The sequence below is a fragment of the Carassius auratus genome, unplaced genomic scaffold (assembly GCF_003368295.1).
Source record: "Carassius auratus strain Wakin unplaced genomic scaffold, ASM336829v1 scaf_tig00040804, whole genome shotgun sequence".
NCBI lineage: Eukaryota > Metazoa > Chordata > Actinopteri > Cypriniformes > Cyprinidae > Carassius > Carassius auratus.
This window is the reverse complement of record NW_020526609.1, coordinates 71,696-79,666: the sequence shown is the minus strand read 5'-3', so window position 1 is coordinate 79,666 and position 7,971 is coordinate 71,696. Positions and strand designations below refer to the sequence as shown.

At 38.9% G+C, this 7,971-nt stretch overlaps 1 pseudogene; it reads right to left on the bottom strand.

The window, feature by feature from the left end:
* Positions 1–1,109: 1,109 nt before the first annotated feature.
* On the bottom strand, positions 1,110–6,054 carry LOC113084874 (interferon-induced very large GTPase 1-like; annotated as a pseudogene).
* Positions 6,055–7,971: the final 1,917 nt, after the last annotated feature.

Sequence of the window (7,971 nt, the reverse complement as noted above, 5' to 3'; positions counted from 1 at the left end):
TTTCTCAGGGATACTTAATTTAGCAATTGTTAATAAAAGCTGCTTCATTGTTAAATCAATATCACTTTGCTGTTTTGTTTAAAACACAGTTTTGTGTGTTTTATATAGTGTTATTAAACATGCACAAGTTAAATCTACTAAAGATTTTAACCATTGCATCCCTGTGAAAAATCCCTGTAAAGTGGGATGATGAGCACAGTTTTACTCAATGCTTTGATTTATTAAAACAGAAAGTCCGTACAGGACATATCAAAAATGTGTCAGAAAATATCCGGTTTTGATACCCAAAACCAGTCAAAATGTTTTTTATTATTTATTTATTGATTGATTTATTTTATTTTATTTTAGTTTGGTATCCCAAACCCAAAAGCACTTTCTTTTGTCTGATTTACAGAACTGTATTAACAGTCTTCTTTCAGCCCAAGAGGCAGACAGAGGAAGCTGGGAAAGATCAGAAAACAGGAGACAAATTTATGATAATAATGAGCCGGAATAATATTAGCTGTGACTCTTTAAGTGCTCAGTCGGACCTTGTCGACTACATCCAAACTTCTTCTCAACCTTATCTGAACTTTGTCTGACCAGTACACATCCAAAAAAACAGTATTATATTAAAGCAAAAACAATGTTAAATTACTGTTCCACAACATCGACCAATGCCTTGAAATGCAGACATTCTCTTACCTTTAACGCATGAAGACAAATATACCTAACTCCATAATCATAATCATACAGTTAAACAATGACAAGAATGGCAAGAGCAAGTAAATAATACAAAATATAAAACATACAAATCTAATAAAAATGAGTACATAGTGAAATGATAAATTATTATAAATGAAATTATGATAGCAGAATAGGGAACACATTCACTATTAACTAAGAGTTTTCCCTGACCAAACTCCTAATTTGCTGCTTATTAATAGTAAGTTAGTTGTTAAGTTTAGATATGGGGTGGATTAAAGGAGTCTAAAAAAAATCATGCAGAATAAGACATTAATATGTGCTTAATAATTACTAATTAACAGCCAGTATGCTAGCAATATGCATGCTAATAAGAAACTAATTAATAGAGAGAATTGGTCTTTAAAATAAAATGTTACCAAAATTATTAAATTAATGTTTAGGGGAAAAAAATACAATTAGAAAAATAAAACAAATGCTGGGTTCCTCTCTTGAAGAGGCAACACACACACAGGTTGCTATTATGAATCTCAGATCTTTCAGTTTACCCCAACTGGAAAGCATATTGGCACTGTCTGAATCCTCTCTTTGGTGTACTATATTCCATTCCTCATATAGAAAATAATAAATGTGTGAACAAGTGACCGATTTCAGATGGAGCTTTAGAGTATTTTTTATAATGTACTGTAGAGCGAAACTGCATGGTTTTATTTAGATATTGTTCTGTGAATAAGTATTCTAAAAGGGGGGTTATGCCTGATCTATTCCATTAGTTTATATTATTAATAAAGCATTAACCCAAACTTTGAATTGCATCTTGTTTTGTGTACTTTCTCCATTGTTCTGGAATCTCACCCTGACCCTGGAATGTTTTTTTATAATGCTTTTCCAGATCTTTCTGGAATCTGCACACAAACCACTTCCAGTAGGACACTTGAGAGAGATCAGGGGTGATGCTCCACTTCGCATAAACTCCTCCTGCTCTTCTGTATTCTCTCCAGAGAACTGTATAATCTGAGGAGTTTGGATAAAAATACCAGTCACTTGTTACTGATGATGTACAGATGTTACTACACAAGTTTGTTGTTCCTCTGTAAAACCACCCATTCAGTCCATTATTACGATGGGAAGGAGCATTGTGATCTTCATTATGGTTTTCTATGGTGTTTGTGCAGATGGTGCCACAGAACGGACACTGAACCCAACAGCAGCGACAGAGGTGATCAATCAGAATCTCATCTGGTCTAAATTTGAGGTCCAGACTGACTGGAAAAGTCTCTGTGTTGAATCTCCTGCTGATGTCAGACATCATATCAGGAAGTTTATCTATTATCACATCTTCTAGGAGGTTGAAATCATCAACATCATCATGTTTGACTCCACTGAGGTCTTTCTCAGAGAAAATCAACTCATCTGAGAGCTGCTGTGTGAAACTATTCAACCACAAACCAACATCTCCACTGTTGACTCGAACATGTTCAGTGGATTCATGAGCTGCTTTCATGATCTTCTGCTGCAGGAGTTTAGTGTTATCCTTCATCTTGGGTAAAACACTAAGACTGAACTTATCAGTGATGTACCAACTGACTTCAGCTCTGATGAAACTCTTAAAAATGATCTCTGGGAGTTTTAATGTATCTCATGTATTTGTTAAAATTCAACTCTTCTGCCAGTGTCTTCAGGATGTGTTTGTCCAGATTTGATCTGTTTCCATTCATTGAAGGACAGTTTGTTCTCATTTCATCTGTCAGATCTCTGGCAGTCTTTTTGTAGACACTTTGCTCAATGGGCTCTTTCAGTTTCTGACAGATGATCTCACCAAAAATAACAGCTGATGTTGCTCCATGACAGTATTTTTGGAAAATACTATAGTACTCTTCTTTCTTCTTCTCAATATATATTCCAGGGTCATTGGCTTCCCTGAACAGTCTGTGTTGTTCAGTGATCTTTTCTTTTGCTCTCTTACAAATGGAAAGAACTAAATCCACGAAGAATTCATTCTTGAACACATATTTCACTCGTCCTTCCTCATGTTGTGCTACTCTTGCCTTGATGTAACCTGTGATTAGTTGAATGCAGCTATTGTTGTAGCCCATTTTCAAGATGTTAAATGACTGAATATCTTTATCTGTCTGCAGAGCAACATCTGAGATAAATGATCTTATTTGAGCTTCGTCTTCTGGAGACAGAATATTAACAAATATCTCTTTAGCTGTTCTGTAGGCATTTTTCAAATGTCCTGTTATTCCACTGGATTTCTTTATCTGAACATAATCTGAATAACTTGGCACAGTGAAAATATCCCTGCTCTTCCTCCAGTGATCTACAGGAACACTTTCATAGATGTCACTGAGGATTTCTTTCACATCTCTCATTATGTCAATGTCTTTGATTGCAGGACTGTCTCTGATGATCTCCTTCACACTCTGCTCCCAAAACAAATTGAACTCTTTCTTCAGTGTTTCTTCATCATTTGTTTTGTCTCTGAGTTTTAAGGCAAGTTCTTTGCTCTTTTCCAAGAGAGTGTTTTCATGATTTTTCCTCTGATCATCAATCTTTTTCTTTAGGTCTCGCTGCTGAAGAACCTCATTTAATTTCCTCTTTGTTTCTCTCAAAATGTTTTCCTGAAGCTCTTTGATTTTGATTTCAAATGAAGTTTTCCACTGAATCAGTATATCTTTATCTTTATCTTTGTCTTTATCAAATAACTCTGTCATAGATTTTTTTACTTCTTCGCTTGTCTTCTTCAGTTCTTTTTGAAGATCAGTTTCATTAACCTCATGAATCACATCATTTTCTATTTTGTTGTGTAGTTTGTTCTCAGTTTCCATCATGGCTCTTCGAAGACTCCAGGACCATTTGCTGTATTCGGTCTCCAGTTTCCTGTAAGCTGAGATCTCCAGAGAATTTCTGAAGCTGAAGACGAATCGTTCATTCAGTAAAGCCTCCCAGAGATCTTTGATACGATATTTTAAGTCTTTCAGCATTATTCCATTTGATTTTGAGGCATGAGATATAATAGTTTCTTTTAGTTCTTGAATATTCTCACAGTAGTTTGGGTTTGGTGGAGCCATTGGTGGACTGCCCTCCCAGAGCTGAGCGAAATACTTTACATCATTCTGAACATCAAATCTAATGACATCACTGAAACATTCTGCATCGCAAACTTCATCTTTAGCAGCGAGTTTTGTCATCTCATCCAGTTTCTCCACCAGTTGTCTCCTTCCCTCCATGTTTTTCTCTACAGCTGTCATGTCTGACACGTTCTGATGCACAAACACACATCTGGGATTCAGTCTGACCTTCTTCATCCTCAGGAAGGCCTGAACAACAATCTGAAGAATGTCCTGCATCTCAGATGGGTTTTCTCCAAAGATGTTGATCAAGGTCAGGTTTCCAAGACCTACAACAAATGTGGCCAGTTCATTGTCATGATGTCTTGTTGATCTTCCAGCCAGTTCTAGAGCACGAAGACCCTCAGTATCAACAACAAGAATATAGTCAGTGTTCATCTGTGTTTTCACCTCGTCTGAGACTCTGATCAGCTGCATGAAAGCTCCTCTGGTGCACCTCCCAGCACTGACGGCAAACTCAAGTCCAAACATGGCGTTCAGCATGGTGGATTTCCCAGAGCTCTGAAGCCCTAAAACTGACAGCACAAAGACTCTCTGGTCTCCCAGTCTATGGACGAGTTGATCTAGAACAGCAGAGATCCAGATCACAGGAACATGAGCAGCATCTCCATCCATCAGCTCCAGTGGAGATCCAGAGATCATCATCTCAGCTGCAAGACTCAGGAGAGAAGAGAAGTGAACCTGCAAGTCTTTCTTGTTTTTGTTAACAGATGAACATGATTCATAGATCTGACCGATCTCCCTCATGATGTGCTCCAAACCAAAGGTTGCAGCTTTGAAGATCCTCAGACATTCTCTCAAGTTCAGTTTGTGCATCTTTGAGTTTTTGAGACTTGAGTTGTTCAGGTTTATCATTGTTCGCTTTCAGTTTTAATACTGTTGACCACTTTTCATCATACTTGTGATGTAAAGCAGAAAGATCAGCTGATGTATGTTCATCCAGAAGGATTCTGAGCCATTTAAGGAAAAACAACTTTTCACATTCATCATTTGAGATCATTTCTTCAATAAAGACCTTCATATACTGACTTATTTCAGTTACATGCTGATTTTCACGGATTTTATTCATTTCTGTGTGTTTTTTACTTATTTCCATTTCTATCTCATCTCCTCGAGGCCGATGTAGTTCTTTGTTCTTCTGACTCCACTGATGCCAGAGTTTCCCCTGATGAGGCAGAAATGATTCTTTGATTTCTGTCAGATCTTTCTTCTCCAGTAAACCCATCATCTTCTGTGCTGCTTCTCTTCCTCTCCTGCAGTCATCATCATCTTCCTCATCTACTCTGATGTCTGAGTGTCTGGACACATCTTCAAGTCTGAAAGTATGAGGTGATTCTGAAAGACAATCATTTAAAGATCTTCTGAGTTCTTCAGATACTTCTGACTGATTCCTGTGTTTCAGACCAATCTTGATTTTCCCTTTCTTTGGCTCAGTTATAGCAGATTCATCCTCAGTAAAAAAGACAAATGAGTGGCTTTCTGTCTCTGTACAGGTTCTGTATCTTTGCTGCATGTTTGTCATTCCTGTCCAGTTGTGGTAGAAGGACAACATTAACTGAGCTCATTTCAGTGAGGATCTGCAGCTGTTTCTCATGGTCTCCTGCGTCACCGTGTAGATTACAGAATGCTACACACTCAGTGAATTTATCTGTGTCTCTTCCAGAAGGGCAGAACCAGGCGATCTCCACCACTCCATCCATCAGATGTCTAGATCTGCTGCTCCCGGGACAGTTCCTGTGGAAGAACGTGTTGTGTTTCTCATTGATCAGACTGTTCATCAGCTGAGACTTGGATGAAGACACAGAGCCAAACCTGAAGAAAAACACCATTGGAGTTTCTGCCTTGTAGATTGGCTGTGTTTGACTGATGATCTCATTGTTGGTGTTGGTCATCTTCCAGCTCTTGTTGATTTGTCTGAATGTCCAGAGAGGAAACTCAATCTGTTGAGTGAATGGATTAGGAACAAGCAGAGGCAGAGCGTACTGACACTGGGACAGTTTAGTGACCATCAGCTGCTTCAGGAAACCATCAGCACAATGAAACACGGCCATCTGAACATCCATCGGGTGAATTCGATCAGACTGACTTGTTACTTCATGATACAAGGTTTTGTTTTCAAAAAAAATCATCAAATATGTCACTCTCAGATGAATCATTGTCTTCTTGTTTTAATCGATCCCGTTCATTGATCAATTTAACATGAATATATCTTGCTCTGTAGACCATCATCAGTAGCTTTTGTATAAAAGTATGAACCAGCTCTTCTTCAACACAAGACTCACGAGACTGTAATGAATGTTCGGTTATCAGAAGAACATCTGCAGCTCTCAGTTTGTTGTGGTGCCTGTCTTCAAGATGAAGTCTTTTAAATAGATTACTCTGTTTTTCTGTCTTATACTGTTCATCTGCATGGACTCCTGTTGTTCCCAAATCCTTGTTTTTTTCCCTGTTAAATTGATAAAGAACATCACATCTACTAAAGTCCTTTACTTTGGTTTTAAATTAAAATATGATCATTGTAGTCTGACATGTTAAATTTTGTTTGAATGTTACCTAAATTAACTTAAATTTAAGGAACAATGAGTACCTTTAACAAAGACTACTGATTCATAGTGAACATTGTCAACATAATGAGCAAGATAGAAAATCTCAATGTTTTACACTTGAGGACGGTAAACAGGTTTACCATGAATACTATTAAAAAGGGAAACGATGACATTAGCATGTAGTTGGTTTTATTACTGCAGATTGTACTAATAAAATGTCCAACTAGTCAAACCAAGGCACTCACCTTCTGCTTTTCTATAGTCTCTGATATCCATTTGTCCTCCATTCTTGTGAGTTTATCACCTTAAAAAGAAACAAAACATATGTAATTTGAAAGAATGTATTTAACCTGAACAACAAGGTAGACTTACTGCTGCTAATGTCATCAAAATGGTTCCAGCCATGTCCAAGATATAAAATCAGCATTTCATCTTTTCATCAGACCATCATTTGAAAAGGATGTACTTGAATTGAACTTAGAGGGTAGGCGTGTGTATTGGGATGGTTGGAAAGACTTTGATGTGACTGACTTGCAAGCCTACATTGCTCAACATTAAGCCTTTGGAAAGCTGACACTGGAAGGGCAATATGTCGCCGCATAATGCTAGCGACAGATGGGTCCCTAACCAGCTGGGGTGTGGTCATGAGTGGCCACCTTGCCCACAGTCTGTGGAGTGGCCGCCATCTGACATAGCATATCAACTGCCTGAAGATGCTGGCCGTGCTTTTAGCACTACTTTACTTTCTCCCAGACCTAAGAGGTCACAATGTGTTGGTGCGCACTGACAACGTCTCTTATATCAACCACCAAGGGGTCTGTGCTCAAGCAGTTTGTACAAAATAGCATACCATATCTTTGTGTGGTCCCAGGGCAAACTCCTCTTTCTGTGAGCAGTTCACATTCCTGGGCATCTGAATATGTGAGCAGACATCCTGTTGAGGCAGGGGCTGAGGCCCACGGAATGGAAGCATATGGGGAATATTTAGTCAGGTAGATCTGTTTGCGACTCAGATAGATTGCACTGTCCCCTTTGGTTCCCTGTCAAGGGAACTTCGAACTGCATCCTCTAAGGGTCGCTTTGGGGAACACCTCAGTCTGAAGCATACACTGAAAAAACACCAACTTGTTGGACGGCGACAGCCTCCGACGTCACTACCAGCGCAACTATAAATACAGTGAGCATCGAGAGAGCACGTCATTATCTTCTTCATCTTCACTGTTTTGTTTGAATCATGCATCTGAAAGAACCGGTAAGGGGTGATCTTTCTCTGTTTATCATGGCGACAACAAGTGTTTAGATGATGTGTGCATCCGTGTCGGCGTTATTTGACTCCCGATGACACACGCGATCTGTGCGTCACTTATTTGGGTGAAGAGCACGCACGCAATGTCTTTGAGGAGGCAATCTGTGTGCATTGTGAGCGTTTTTTCAATAAAAAAGCTCCGCTCTCGCTCGTCTCTCTACTGAAAAAAAAAAAACAAAAGGCAGCCATCTGCTTTCCGCGGTTCAGGACCTATCCGCGCTGAGGCGTGGAAGACAATGAGCTCGTGAGAATACAAGTGGATCTTTCTGAATGGTTAAAAGAGGGACTTTCCCTTTTGCAC